The sequence below is a fragment of the Pempheris klunzingeri genome, chromosome 19, assembly GCF_042242105.1.
Source record: "Pempheris klunzingeri isolate RE-2024b chromosome 19, fPemKlu1.hap1, whole genome shotgun sequence".
In the NCBI taxonomy this organism is placed as follows: Eukaryota; Metazoa; Chordata; class Actinopteri; order Acropomatiformes; family Pempheridae; genus Pempheris; species Pempheris klunzingeri.
Window position 1 is genome coordinate 15,484,050 of NC_092030.1, and position 15,866 is coordinate 15,499,915.

General features: G+C 40.1%; 1 protein-coding gene across 1 annotated transcript in view; it reads left to right on the forward strand.

Moving 5' to 3' along the window:
• Positions 1-8,618: 8,618 nt before the first annotated feature.
• Positions 8,619-15,866, forward strand: part of arhgap24 (Rho GTPase activating protein 24) — a 56,917-nt gene continuing 49,669 nt past the window's right edge. The window contains exon 1 of the mRNA XM_070850821.1: positions 8,619-8,731. The gene's annotated coding sequence lies outside the window, so the exon portion shown is untranslated. The remainder of the gene's footprint in view (positions 8,732-15,866) is intronic.

The following is a 15,866-nucleotide window of genomic DNA, read 5'->3' on the forward strand; positions in this document are numbered from 1 at the left end:
TCATTCTGAGTAAGATCTCTGACAGGTGTGTGTGCACTCCATGCAGTATTTCTGGAAACATTTGACATCTCAGCATGTTGCAGAGACACCTAGCACCTTTGAAAATCAGGTGTACCCAAAAAACTGAAGCGTATTAAACTCTAAATAGGTGTTCTATTAAAAAAGAGGAGCAGATGTTGACTTTCTCAGGATGACAATAGAAGAAAAAACCTGGTCTTCATTTATGATAGATGGGAAAAAGTCCTGTGAGCAGTGTGAAAATCCTGAGAAGTCTGGAGCAAAGTATTTCTCTTGAGTAGAAGGAATTCCTGTTTCCCATGATGATATAAAATGATATCTCCAAGCTCAAGAGCAGAAATGGTTGTTAGCACTGAGAATTCTTCAGGCATCCTTGACTCTTATGTCGTGGAACGCCCTACTTTCTCAGCTTCCACAAATGGCAAAATATGCTTTGTTCCCATGTAGAAAACATTTCTCGGTCATGGAAAAATACTTTTACTACCACCAGCATGAGAAGAACTGAAGTGCAAAGGTGGGGCTTACTTGGCTTTACAAATGGCTTTGCCTGTAAAGCTGTACTAAAACACTTTGCTTTGTCGATGGGACTTACATTAGTTAACAGGGAAAAAAGTCATGAATATAAACAATTTAAATGTTAAAGTCTTTCTTGAGAGAAGCATATAATATGATTTCCCTTGTAGAGAAAAAAACACTCGTAAAAGTCTTTCAACTATTCTCATAGCCCTGAATTAGAACTGAAATTAATCATGACAACAATGATTCAGTTTTGTGATTTTGACTCAAAGGTTACAGTGAAGCCTAAAGTTGTTCCTAATTAAACATGATAAGCGACCCTTGATTAGAGGAAGATGCTTTTTCTCTCAAGTCCTCTTTAAATACGTCACCAGGCAGAATAAAAGTACAACACATCTAATGGAGATCAAAATTATATATATATTTTTGGCCCAAACTGCAAAATAATCCTGTCCCAGCTAAAAATATCTCTTATTAGCCTCACCTCTGACTCTTACTGGTACAAAAATGTTTTCCAGTATTCAGCTTGTTTATTTCCTGTGCTTCCTGACACCTGTGAAAATGGCCCTTCTTCCTGTTGTTGTTGTGTCTGCCCAGGACAGGAATTTAAAAGCAAGGATTTTTTCAAGAGACACTCCAAAAGCGTGGAATTGACACACAACCACCCATGTCGGGAGTTAGAGGGAGACACTTCGTATCTGCTTAGCTAAATTATCATTTAAATGAGAGCTCCACATCTAAAAACACTCATCAACAAGTCGGGAAAACGTAGCTATAAATGGGATTAGTGTGAGTGACAAAGTGCTCTATCGCTGTGATCTGTATTTTGTTTTAAAGTCATTCCTTCAGTAAAAAAGTGGGAATTTAAGAATTTGAACAAGAGACAATATATTTTTTGTTTCAAAACTAGGCCAAAAATCTGTCCGTTGCAGCTGCAGCATCAAACTTTTAATCAATAATCATGGTCATTTTTTTTTCTCATACAAAAAAAGATATGAATGTTCATGTATATTAATGTATATTGAAGTTCATTTCCTGGTCATCATGGTTTTGTATGATAACCGTCAAAGGCATAAAGGATAAAGTTGGATGTATATCCTCAATCCAAGGACAAGGTGACACACACACACACACACACAGTGATACAGACAGGTATGGGAGCAGTCTGTGTATGAGGACAGGAGTGTTCATAAGTGTTCAAGCTCAAATGTTCCTCTCATTCCCCTGAGAACCAACAGGCCGAGGCCTCGCAACCAAACAAAGGACCCTTGAAAATAACAGGAAAGCGTTGGTGAGAAATACCCTTTATCTGACTCCCTGAACACGTCACTGCCGCCTCCACAGAAACAAAGGTGCGTGAACGGAGTAGTAAATAACACTGATTTACTGCAAATAGATGTTCTGGTATTTACAGTCTGGCCCTGCCTCAACAGGCTGTTTATTGTAGCTGTAGAATGACAAGGCTTATTGGCGTCAACACATAAACACTGTGAACGGGGAAATCAAGTGATGAGATTGATTACATTGATAGCAGATATCTAAAGTAACAAAAAGCACTTTAACTCACAGGCTGCCATGTCACTTGATTGAAAATGGAACCCAGTTTGATTAACTAATTCTTTGGCTCCTTTAATCCAGGGTCCCCTCCTTTTTTTTTTCAGTTCTCAGAAACATCTTGCAGTAAACTGGCACAGAAAGCGCCTGGAGCCTTGACCTCAGTGACCTGACAGATTTCTGACCCCTGCAGTCTTTTTCTTGTCAGTAGGACACGAGGGGGAACATTTCCTAACAGGTTTACTATCACACCTCAGAATTACAGAGAGTTATAGCGTTAGTTTTGGTAGGCAATGAAAAGTACACATACATAAATCCTAATTTTGTGCTTGACACAGCTGTCAGATAGTCTCTTGTATTGTACTTAAGTAAAATTACGTGAAGTGTGGTTTCCTGTTGAATGACTGGTGGACTTACATTTTGATCTTGTTTAGTTGGAGTTTTGTGTTTGGATTAGACTCCATCCTTTGTTCTGCCCCATTCTCTGTGTCAGGAATAGCATAAATGGTTTTCTTTTTCACCACCACATCCTGCTTTTTTTTCACTACCGCAAAATACTATCACTGAAAATAGTGCACCAATCTGTTTGGGACAAGAGGTTACCATGTCATGTTATGTGATCATAACCGCATGAGGCAAGTTATGATTCCTGACTCTACCGAGATCAAATCTCTGATGATGGGATGTTTTTATCTTTCAAAAAGTGGCAAAAGGTGCCATAAGTGGCAATTGCTCAATTTCTTGAATTAAGACTAATAAAATACAGTATATTTAGATATATATGATGGTCAATAAAGTCAATTTGTTAACCTTTTCATGAATCAAATTACACACTTAAAAGGCTATAATTACAGTATAAACTTGATATGGGGCAAACTGTATGCAGGTACAGCATTTAGGACGTAGCTGATGAGATGACTGTTTGACTGACTTTAACGCATGAATATATAGTCTGTGCTATTTATATTTTACTTTGTATATTTGGTGTGCACTGGAAGGTTATCACACTTCTAAGAATATAAATATAAATATAAATCATATATTCAACATATAAGAGTAAAACAAATGCCCTTTTGGAGAGGTGAAATGAGTAATTCTGTGATTTAGTCCGTGTAGAAATAATTTCTGAGTACCCCTTTGTGCTGTGACACATGGACCTCTGGTGGCTCCTTGATGGTATTGTATCATAAAGTTATTTTGCATTTATTTGACCATTCAGTTTGTCTTGAAGCTCTGACAAACACTGCAATATGAAATTGTACTTTGATTGTGTTCATTTCAGTTCATGTCTATCTGAAATGAGAGTGATAGGAGTTTTACAACATTGTGAATGCCAATCTTAATCATAGGCTGGCGTCATATTGCCATAAATCATACATACATACATACAGTCATGAGTGTTGACGTGTGTGCAGAACTTTGAAGATAAAGAATAACATAAACAGGCTTGTTAAAGTTACTAATCCAAAAGTTTTAGAAGTCACCACCAGAGAGCAATATTGCATCAAGAAAAAGAAGATTTGGTGTGGAAAGCTTATAGCTGAATAGACTATAAATAAGAGCAAAATAAAACAAATAACCAAGACAATCTATAGCTGTTCAATTCATGTACCGTTATAAGTAAGTTTATTTAATGTAGGACTTTTCACAGAACAGAGTCACAAAGTGCTTTACAGGAGTAAAAGAAAATAAAAACAATAAATATAATAAAATCATAAATAAGATCATAAAAACAATAAAAGAAGCAACAACAATCAACCATAAGAAGGAACAGATCTGAAACACACCAAAACACAGCAATCATAACCCATGAGCGTCAGTCAGCAGGAGGCGAGGAAAAGGCCAGTTTGAATAAATGTGTTTTCAGCTGCTTTTTAAAAGCATCAGCCGAGACCACAGATGGTATGTCCACAGGAAGGCTGTTCCACAATGTCAGAGCCACCACTCCAAAGGCACGATCACCTTTCGTTTTTAGCTGCGTGCAGGGGACTGACAGTAAACCCCGGTCAGAGGATCCCAGGGACCTACTGGTGATGTATGGATGAAGCAGCTCAGAGATGTACGCTGACCATGCAGGGCTCTATATGTAAAAACAAGACCCTTAAAATGAATTTGATGGGGAGCCAGTGTGAGGCAGATAGAATGGGTGTGATGTGAGTTGATCTGTTGGACCCTTGTAATGTCATATGTAGAGGTTAAGGTATGTGTGCCGAGGCCAGATGAGTATGCACATAAACATACCTTCCTACAGCAGTGTGGACATGCCTTTCACTCAGTTTGAGTGTTTGCTTTGACCTTTCAAAACAACTGTCAGCAAGTTAGGAGAAGGAGATGCAACCTTCTTACAGTATAGTTCTATCTCCACTGAGGTCAGGAGACAAAATGAAACAAGCAGTGATGTGTGTAAAACAGGGAGTGTGTGTATGTGTGTGTGTGGGGGTGACCTTAACCTTGATAAACAACAATATAGTGTACTCCCTCACTCTTGCAATTACCTTTAACAATCTTACTCATGGATGACAACAAACTCCCTTTTCTCACCCAAATCTTTAGAGCTTGCTTCTAGCTTTTTTGCATTCTTTTTTTTTTTTTGCATTTCATGCTTTCAGAGATTAGAGAGTCGACATTAGAGAGGTGACAGAAAATGAGGGGAAAGAGGGTTGGGCACCCTCCTCAAGGCTACCAGGACACCTCCAACTTTAGGCTGTTACTCTGTAGTATGAGTTGTGCAGGTGATAGTTTAATGACTACAAACTTTCTTTCCACAGTAACCTTTAGGATATTAAACCTGCAGTAGCAGATTTTGGTCATCAGAAATAAGCTGTAAACACAACTTTGACATATTATCCCCTAATTTAAACTGAAATCTTTTTAGCAAACAGTTACCTTTGTACTCATCCAGCAGGTGTGGAGCTACATTGTCACTCATTTAGAGTCATGCTTGTGTCCATTTGATGAATGTAAGTCCAGTATTCACCCTTACAACTCTGGTTTGCCAGAGCTGAGGTAAATATCTGGTTGTTTAGTTGCTAAATGCTCCAGTATGTTCACCAGCAGGACGCTGACTTTGTCTGCCTCCTGTTTGGCACAAGGCAGAGAGTGTAAAGTAGGTTTCAGAGCTTTTTAATCTTCCCACTGCAGCCAAAAGTGGTGCTAATGAGAGTGGTGAGGGTGACCTAAAGAATTAATGTCGCAGGCCCTAAAACCAAAACAATGAGCTGAAAGAAGCTGTGAAGCTCAGTGGAGATACCTCGACAACAGTAAATAACAAGTACAGCAATATCAGAAGCCCTAAAATCATATCATAGAATCAAAGTAAATGAGTTCTAGTGTCATCGTGGTCCGCTGGGATAGACTTCTTGTCTGCAGGCCTCTAAAGATTTTCATTATCTTTTTCCAGAAGCCGCCGACTGTCCAAAACCTCTGACAGCAAGGCCATGAGAACAGCAAACCCATCGAGAGTATCTGAATTCCCAGAGGTTTCTACTGCGAAGATTCATCCATTCTAATCGTGTGAGTTATCTCCTATCAGATAAGGTCTCAGAGAATACCTCATGGGAGTAGATGCAGCTCCAGTTTGTTTACAGATGGCCACGTCTTACGTCACAAGGTCACAGTGTTTCATGTTCTGCATTCCATGTCTTGCAAATATAATAAAACACGCTGAAGGATGGCTGAGGAGAGATGGCTCAGAGCCTTTTCTAGTTCAGTCTCAACTTTTCATTTAATCTTCGTTTAATCTAATGAGGCTTTTCATGACACCTAGACAACTCATTGTCTGTGTGGAGATTAGATTTTATTGGGAGGAAGGATTTTACTATATTCTCACTGTTGACTACTGAATATGAATATCTTTGCACAACTGCATATAGAAAAATCCATTTTTTTAAAACATGGAACAGCAAGAAGACTCTGGGTCAAAAACTGTTCTACCAAGTACACCTAATGTTTACTGTGCATGAGCGAGCATGGGTCGTCGGAGGTGTAACAGAATTAGTACGCACGACTGATCACTTTTGGGCTGTGCTGTCACAGCCACATTGTAAGTGTCATGATAAAGACAAGCACATTGTTTCCAGGCAGAATTGTTTAGATCATTGGTTCCCAGATTGCAGGTCTCAGGATGTTTAAACAAATAAAACAGAAACATATATATTTCTCTTGCACAAAATGTCATGTTATTTCAAACTCGTGTTTTTTTCTTCTTATGAATTACTGGATATTTCAGGCTTCTAAATACTTCAAATGTAACAAAATGAAAGGGGAAATATACTGTTTGGTTAAACTGCTCACAACACACATCCAAACACCACTAACTGTGATGATGTCTAGCAAGTAGACAGTGGTTGGGAACCATCGTTCTAGATGCCTGAAAGTTTGATCATTGGAGCTGTAGATATGCCATCAATGCAATGTGTCCTCTAAGATTCTGATTACTTATCACAGGCTATTTTGCATTATAGAACTAGTTAAACGTGGACAAAAATGAAGACTTGTTATCTGGAGAAAACCTAACCATGGTCTGCGCTTTCAGAAACGTGGCACTTTGAATCTTTGGACAGATTCATGTTCTGCCGCTCCCTCTTCGATCGGTTGTTTGACAGATGCTAATGGAAAGTCCAAATGTGACAGTGACCTCATTCTGGCCTCGCCCCGCTGCTCAGAGTCTGCCTATACATCAAACAGATCAATAAGCAATGTGTTCGGCATGACCCTCTACTTGACCCTCTAACACCTCAATAACCAAACTAGTTTGTTGACATCAATTCTTCCACATTCAACACCATGGTGGCGAAACTCCTCCATGGTCTTACTCCATCAACTCTTCTAGAATCACATCACAATACAAACACTCCCCAAGTCATATTTTCCCCCCGTTCTCATACACTATACTGTATGTGAGTTGTAAATTAACAAATTTTCAACCACTGATTTAATTTGGAGGAAGTGATGACTGTGACACATCAGCTACCTCCCACTTAGAATGGAATTGCTCCATTATTAGTAATGAGTACATTTTGCAGGACCAGGGGATGTGGCTGACACATGCCAGCGGTACATTAGGGTTGTGTAAAGGTTCTGTATCTGTCTTGTGGTGTAGAAAACTAGTTTTCTGTTGGACATTTCAGTATATTATAGATAAAGTGGTGGTGACTCTTCTAATTCTTTTTTGCTTCCTCCCTTCTGCGTCCTCTGCATTGACGTGTCTTCCATCCTTTATATTTGGTATATATATATTTGTTTTTAAAACCTGTGCATATTTCTAGTGAACTATTTTCTATATGAATATATATAATTACTTATTTTTCCATTTTTGGGGCGTGCATGACAACCATGCATTGGAATCTGTAAAATAGTAACATCTTTTCATTTCATTTTTGCTTGCTTCTTGTCATAAATCAATAGCCCATGTCTGGGTATTAAGCCGATAAGGAGCCTGATGATTGCCTGAGTGAGCACAGGAATGTACTGTACATGTCAGAATTCCAGTTGTTAAAGGATAGCAGACACTGTACGTTCCTAAAACCGTGAATGCCTCACAACCACAACAACACTATAAAGACTTTACCTCCATTTATCATACACATTCAGCATTTTTATCTTTGCGTATTACCAACAAAATGAAAAATGCTCTTTTTTCACTTAGACAGACATATTTCTCCAAGGTAATGAGTCTCAAATACAAGAGACTATGGAATAGGAAGAAATCTTAGACCACTCCCAAGTAAACAAAGTGCACTTTCTACTGGTGTGTAAACAGCTGGGCTTGCACCAAAGTGAGGATAGTGTCACTGAATAAATGTTTGTCGAGCTGCATGCACTCTGTCATTTGTATATGTCATCTTGAAGACACAAACTGGGGCAGCTGTTTGTGTTTGTATGCTGGATTACTCACAGATGATATATGGGTAATTTATAGGTTTATATTCCACATTGTGAACCATGGCACAGTTTTTGAAGAAGTGTGGAACACAGTCTGAGGAAAGTGACAGTTTCTTTTGTAAAAAAAATACAAGAGAAAGTCAGCTGCACAGCTGGAGCCCTGCTCAGACAGAGATCTCATCTTGAGACTTCCTAAAACATGCTCTCTCTCACTCACACACAGATACACACTTCCCCCTCCCTCTCTCCTCCCTCCTCCTCTCTGTAACCAACACACACACACACAGTCCTCTCAGAATGAGTGTGAGCGCCTCACCAGCCAGGATGACTGGAGGAGTTCGGACTGCATAAGGCTGCAGTGTTGAGGGAGAGAGAGCGTGTGTTTGTGTGTGAGTGCATGTGGGTGTGCATGTGTCTGGGCGGACTCCCGCTGTAATGGTGCCCCATGTGTGACTGTTCTGACCGCGACAGCCATCCTGTCCACAGCGGAGACTTTCTCAGCATGCAGATGGTGTGAGCAGTCAGGGGAAAAGTTTATAACAGCTTGTCTGAGCCTCAGCTAACTCAATCCACTCTGCTCACACTGAGGTAGTTCTGGAGGGAAGCAGCAGCAGCAGCAGCAGCAGCAGCAGAGCAGGACTACAACTTCAGCCTGTCTCAACCCAGGATTTCTGTTGATGTTGACTGATTACATGTCATTGGATTGAATACAGTAGTTGCATCACCACACGTCAGAGCAACAAGGCAGTCTGTTTGAAAGGTGAGTCTGCTGTTTGAGTTTGTACAGTTTTATAGCCTGGTATGTTTTTGCCTCTATGGTGCTGTGAAATATTGATAGTCCGGTGGCATTGCCTCCATTGCTCTTCACATTCACACATCTGTACACACTTTGGCACATAATAGAAAAGTGAAGATGCTGTAGGCAAATGGACTGACTGACAGGTTCAATCTAAGAGGGGTTCAGTGACACTTTAAGTTATGTAATTTATGTTTTAAGCAGGTATTTCAGGAGCTGAACTTAATATAATATTGCAGTAGTAAAACCACATTCTTTAGCATTCCTATATTGTTGGGGCAATGATAATGGGTGTTTTGGGGTCCCTGGATTTACTTGCAACACTTGGGCTGTTACGAGACCACAAGCTGAGGAGGCAAGCAAGTGCCTTCTATTTACTGAAAACAATTAGATACATAAGTGCTTTGGCGACTGAACATTTTTTGGCGCAAGCTTGTCAAACAAATTCCCAGCATCATTCCCATTGGCTCATTAATGTGATATATTTCCACTGTGTTAAACTAGTGACACAACTTGTCCAGCTGTGTCGCCTGTAAAAATATTGAGACTGGAGAAGAGATGCACCAGAGGAAGTTAGTGCATATTTTTCTGGTTATATAGATGTGTCACACAAGGGGGAGTCTGGTGGGAATCTGTGAAACATGCAGTGGAAATGACTAAAAGCTAAAACCTCTATCTACAGCATATTTGCCAGGTTAGCCAGGAACAGTATAACCAAAATGCTGATTTGCTGTAGGTAACCATAGCAATGACTTCTGTACAGAAAAGCATAAATTTTGTGTGCTTTTCAGGTAGGTTTCAGTCATGCTGTTAAATTTAGTGCACTTATTATACTGTTGCTCTGTTAGACCAGCATTTTGCAAGGTCTTGCTAATTCTGGTACAGGACATACAGATGGCGAGACCGTTGCATATGCCATCCAAAATCCTGACCCCCTGTCTGGCTGTCAGCTGGCCAAACAGAAAACTGAATCATGCCTGGATTAATGTGCTGGTTGTGACGCGTGTACGAGGATGTCGCTGACCACAATGGGAGAAGGAGGCAGAGAAAGGGAATGAGAAAAGATTTCAAATGATAAGAATGAATGGATGAGAAGGAAAGGACAAGGTGAATGTTAAATGTTGATAAAATGGCAGGGAAGGCAGAAAATATATTTCTGCAGCTTGTTCCCTCCTCCTGGTGTGTTAATGGAAGAGGAAGATGTGAAAGCCAACAGGGCATGAGCTGAGGTAGAGGGCGGCACGATATGATGACCCCCGTGTGCCAGGAATGTCTGCAGTGCACAAGCTGTGCTGCTGGAAAGCCCAGGGATCAGGTTCCCCGTGTCAGCTGCTGCACTCGACTGTTCCCAGGTCCAATTCTGTGATATCTGCTTATTGAGAGCGAGGAAAGGATGGACACGAAGGGGACTGAAACTGCAACAAAACTGGAATTGAGGTCAAAATGGAAAAATATTAAAAAATTTTAAAAGAATAGTTTGACGTTTTGAGAAATACTCTTATTCGCTTTCTGGCAGACAGACGGTAAAACAGCTAGCCTGCCTCTGTCAAAGGTTAACAAAATCTGCCTAGCAGCAGCTCTGTCACTCACTGATCTCATACTTTAGGTCACATATTCATAAATTGTACAAAAACTTCAATTTGTCATTTTCATTGCGTTGCTAGGCACAGTAACTTCCTGGATCCAATGGTTGCCTGGAAACTGCTCAGAGGCAAACACTGGTAATATTACAAAGCTCACTGTGAGGTTTGCACAGTTTATTTGTAAATTAAATAAACATGATATTAGTGTGCTTTAGAGTTGTTGGTAGATGGATTTTGTTACCACTGGACAGAGCCAAGATGGCTGTTTCCACTCATTATGCTATGCCAATACATGAAAATAGTGTCAGTTCTCTCATCTAAAAGATAAAAATATGTAAAAATGTCAAACTCTCCTTTAACATCTGACCTTCATCCAGGGATTCTACAGTAAGGTGTCATTTAATGTATGAGGGTTAAAATCAGTCAGCTTGCCCTCCCCAAACCAACATCTATTGGGGAAAATGACTATGACCACAGGTGTGCTTGTCAGTTCACTCTCTCACATTGAATCTTATCCCCCTAATATCCCCCAGTATTCACATAACTGTATTACAAAGCACATATCAGCAGTATCATTCATTCAGCTATAACTGGGCATCAAACATATGTAGAATGAGTCAGTGGTCAACTTGAAGTCTGGACCCTTGTTTCTCCACAGGGCAGCTCCGTTCCCAGACATACTGTGACACATGGTGTGGAGGAAAATGGAGAGGGAGGGGCAGCGATGCTTGTGAGTGGGTAACGAGTGTATCATACCAAAAGGGCTGCATTGTAGACTATGAAAGGGGCCACATATGGCGTCTAAATTGGTGTGCAGACAAAATAGACAGTGACTCATCACATTGATTCATACAAGAAAGTCAGGGAGTTAATTTGGCATTTCAGCAGCAGGCACAAAAAGAAAATGTATCTCCAAAAGCAGTCCTTTTACGTTTGTAATACATTTTATCGCCCACCTTTACTTCCCTTCCTCTCCTGCTTCCATCCATCTGCCTGTGTCTTTGTGACTCACAGTGGGTTGTTAAGGTAGTGACCCGTCATGGACCACCTACCTGCCCCGTAATGAAGGATAGCTTCCCTTCAGCATGACATCATGATGGACCTGACTTGTGCATGTGTTGGGTGGAGCAATGGATCAGGGTTTTTTTTCTATATACAGAGTATAGTATAGTGCTTCCATCTGTGAAGACGTTCCTCTTTCACATCCTTTCCAACAATTAGCAACAGCATGGCAAGAAACATGCACGCCCCTCACCTCATTGACTTTTCAGCAAGAGTCTAACAGAAACAGACTGCTCTCTAGGTAGCAGCTTTAGTAGCAGAGGGTTATATTTGTCTTTAACACATGTGGGTCATGGAGGCCCAACTGTGCAGACTTTAGGGGGAAGGTTGCTTAGGGATATTTAAAGGGTCGACAGCATTGACTGGCAATGTGAAGTTTATGTTTCCTCTGTTGCATGTTTTATGGCGTTTTTTGCTGTTAGCAGCATACGAGGGTGGTTATATACTGGGCACAAACAAATGACAAACCTATGACTTTTTACAAGGGAACATTTGTGCTCGAGCTTTGATCTGAGTTGTAGGATGTTAGATGGCTGCTAATGAAACACAAACAGTTTATGTCATTGCCAGATGGATGGAATGAGCTGGCAAACGTGCTGACTTGCATATGCAATAAAGCTGTCACATCCTGTGTGTCCACCAATCAGATCTTAATGCAAACTTTGCGGTGGTGGAGAAAAGACACATGAGATAGATAGATAGATCGATAGATCGATAGATCGATAGATCGATTCAGACTTGATTAGACTAAACTAAATGATAGCACTGTTTTGAGCCTCCATAGTGACTTTTCTGTTAATGCACCATTGACCTTTGCATTATCCAAGGGAAGCTGGCACAGGCTTTGGCAAGCACTGGAGCCAATGTGGTGGAGGGCAGCTGCTGAAAATGCAAAAGTGACAACTGAAGACAGACAGATGGTAATGGCACTGTCGACCATATGTTAAAGGACATGAATAAAGAACTCATGCTATTCATCAGTGATTCATAAAGGCTTTAAGCGGGAGATTATTTGCATCCCTGTGATCAAATCAGTAAAAATATGGAACTGAGATTGTCTGACATTTCACTTACCATCAAAGGTTTACACTACAATATCAGAAAAAAGCTGTCTTTCATTACACAACTGGTGAGGATGCAACTTTAGCCTCGCTCTATTAGCATGATATCATATCATGTATGTAGCCATGAAGTGCACATTAAACTACTAAGTTACAAGATCACAGTGTTAAAATGAGTCAGCAGGAAACAATAAAAACTCAGTTGGTAGCAATGGTTGTCATTTTAGCCTAAGAATCGACTGCCTGAAATCAAAGTCACATCACTTCAAAAATTACAAAATACAAAACATAACAGTGGAAAAAGGGGGCAAATCCATTGATGTATTAAAGAAACTGGATAACAGACTGAAAATAGCGCCTATTCAGTCCAGTAAAAATTGTTCTCCTGGCACAAACGCCAAAAATATTCTAGACTCTGGGTTATGTGTCCTACTGAATAGACATGGTAATGCCCATCCCATCATGCCTCTGGCCCAGCTGCTCTGGTGAATGGTTTGTACTACAGTGGTGGTATCATTCAGAAATAAAATGACCTCTCTGGGCTTTGGAAATGTTTCACAGCAATTAAACCTCCATAACTTAAAAATATACAATACAAAGTGAGATAATTGAGGATGTTTATAGCTGGTTGTGTCCTGTCAACAGTTTTATAGATGTCTATTTTACACAGTCTGCTGGGAAAATGCTTTTCACACAGGATTTTTTGTGGCAATACCATGAGTGGCTACTGGGAAAAACTGGAAGCAAGGATGAGCGGTGGTCTGGTATCTAGTTCTTATAATACATCAATGGCCAAAGCTTAGCAAATAGTCAACAGTTTTTAAAGTGTGAAATCGTGTCACATGATGTCTGTAAAATGCTTTAGCACACTCATGTTTACCATTTTGGCCTGTGAAGTTTGCTGAGTCCAAATTTTCTCTCGGCAGAGTGTTCCCTTGGTACTGCTGTGACCGGCCACTTCCTGTGGTCACAGAAGATTTCTAGCCACTGTCCCTATGCGACACTAACAATTTTGGTAATTTGGGCAACAATCTGTACAGGCTCAATTAGCGGAGTCGAATGCTCTCCTTTTTGCAGCCCAAACTGTATGATTTAGGTAACTCTGTTGTATTTTTAACAGCAAAAAACAGCTCAACTCAAATTTCCCAAAGAATGAGCCAAACTGTGAAATGAGTGCCTCAATCTCCTTTCTTCCAAATCAGCTCAGTTCAAACAAAGATGTGTCAAAGAGCAGTTCAGACTTTCTGTGTGCTGTTAGCTTCATTACTTTCCCATATGGGGAACAAACACTATGTGCAAACACTGAAAACTATCCTACTGGTGCTGTCAGATGGGTCCTGTGTGGATAACAAGGTTTGCAGTATCATGAGATTTTACAGTCTCATCAAGCATCCTTTTTTGTTTAGACCTCTGGATAGTCGTATTTCCTCTGTGTATGGGTATAATGTTATTCATGATGTAGCCAACACATATGTTACTTATGTATGTAACAGTTGCTATCACTTTATTTCAGTGTGCATGCCGCATTATCCTTAACTGTGCACAGTTCCTTTTTAGTGTTCAACAAAGCACAAAACCTCTTTTTGTCATGCATAGGTTCTTCATCACAAGTATCACTTTACATCAAATGGCTGTGTCCCAGGAAAGAAATGAAAATGATTTATTGTACAACTCAGTGCCTTCTTGGCTGCTCTGAGAACAGCTTTCACCACAACAGACACATCCAGTAGCTGTGTTTCATGATTTCACTGACAGACGCATATTTTTAAACCAACAACAAGGCGTCCCTGATCCTGAGACGGCCTGGCTCAGTATCCATTTCCTGATAGACACAGACAGACAGAGAATACTAATATCTCTGTGCCGAAATGGAGACAAACACTAATGGTGGTTTGAAAGATTTGTGCCCCTCACAAAAAAGTCAGTCTGCCCCTTTCTTTCTCGTTTGGAGTTTGAATATATGCATTTTTATTTGACTGCAGCAGAGCCACAGATATGTCGCATCCTGCTTAGAAATTATAGTGCAGTGTGTCTGTGGTATGTGTAAGTGTGTGAGTGTGTGTGTGTGTGTGTGTGTGTGTGTGTGTGTGTGTGTGCTGTATCCCGAGCAATTGTTGTTTAGGGTTAGTGAACATCAGGGTGTCTATTCCCACTTACCTCTTAGCATGGTCAAAGTTCTCTGGTGCACTGTGAGAAAATTCTTGGATATTTTTGAACTCAATATGTCTTTAATGTTACTTAACAGTTAAGACAGAAGCAAGTGTTGCCAGACATGAGCAGGTGGTTATGCGAGTTGGTTATGAGTGTTAACCTCCATTTTGGAAATTAAATGCTCCACCACACTGAGAGTAGACTTGATGCCATGACCAAACTTAAAGATGAAAATTTACATTTTCTCTCTAATATGTAGAGTGTGTTCCCCAAATGAGTTCTTTGAGTCTTGCTTAATTTGATTTAATTTAACATACATGTCTGGACATTTATTTTAACAACGAACTGCATGCATCAGTTTAAAAAAAAGATTGCTTCTTATAAACTACATATATTCCACTGCTTGTAGGATCAGGAGACAGAGACACTACTTATGCACAGATTATGCACCTGTACGCTCAGGTGTTTTACAGAGTAAACCACTGGAAGGCTGTTTTTAATGTGCTGAATGGACAAACACGATGTGTTCTTGCAGGGACTGCAGTTGTATCATAAATGTGCCTACAACCAAATTTGGCAACAATAGGGAGCTAAGTATCTGTACAACCAATATAAAATCAAGGTTTGAAAATCAGGTCAGCCTTTACTTTAGCCCTTGTTGGGTTGTTGCTTACCGTATGTATGTCTTATCCTGTATGTCATCTTCGAATACCCAGCCTGAAAGCAGTTGCTTATTCCACCATAGTTCATCTTCATATTGTACATAGGATATAGGATTCATTACTTTAGGACTGTTGTTAACACATACTTTCCCCACAATCCTCCTAGATATGTCTGATAGAACCCACAAACTGTCTTTTAGCTTTTTAGAACATTTACAACAATTAAAATGTGTAACGTTCCAAAGGTCACAATTCATCATTCCTGCATTGGCAAAAGAACTACTAGCTTTCCCACTAATCTTATACCATTTGTTGTAAATTTATAGATTCAGTAGTGATTACGCCTTATATCCCTGTATAGCAATTCATTACCTCTGGTCTAGACCGCAGTATAATGTAAATTTTAAATAGTCTTTCTACTCTCAGTCAGCTCCGAGAAGAAAGGCCATTTCAATTCAATGCAGCACAGCATGCCCGTCCCAGAAGTGCTGTTAACTAGGTCCTGTGCAGGGGGCATGAAATTATTAAGGGGTTGTGGCACCAGAGTGGCAACACAGCAGGTGACTCCATCAACAGATGG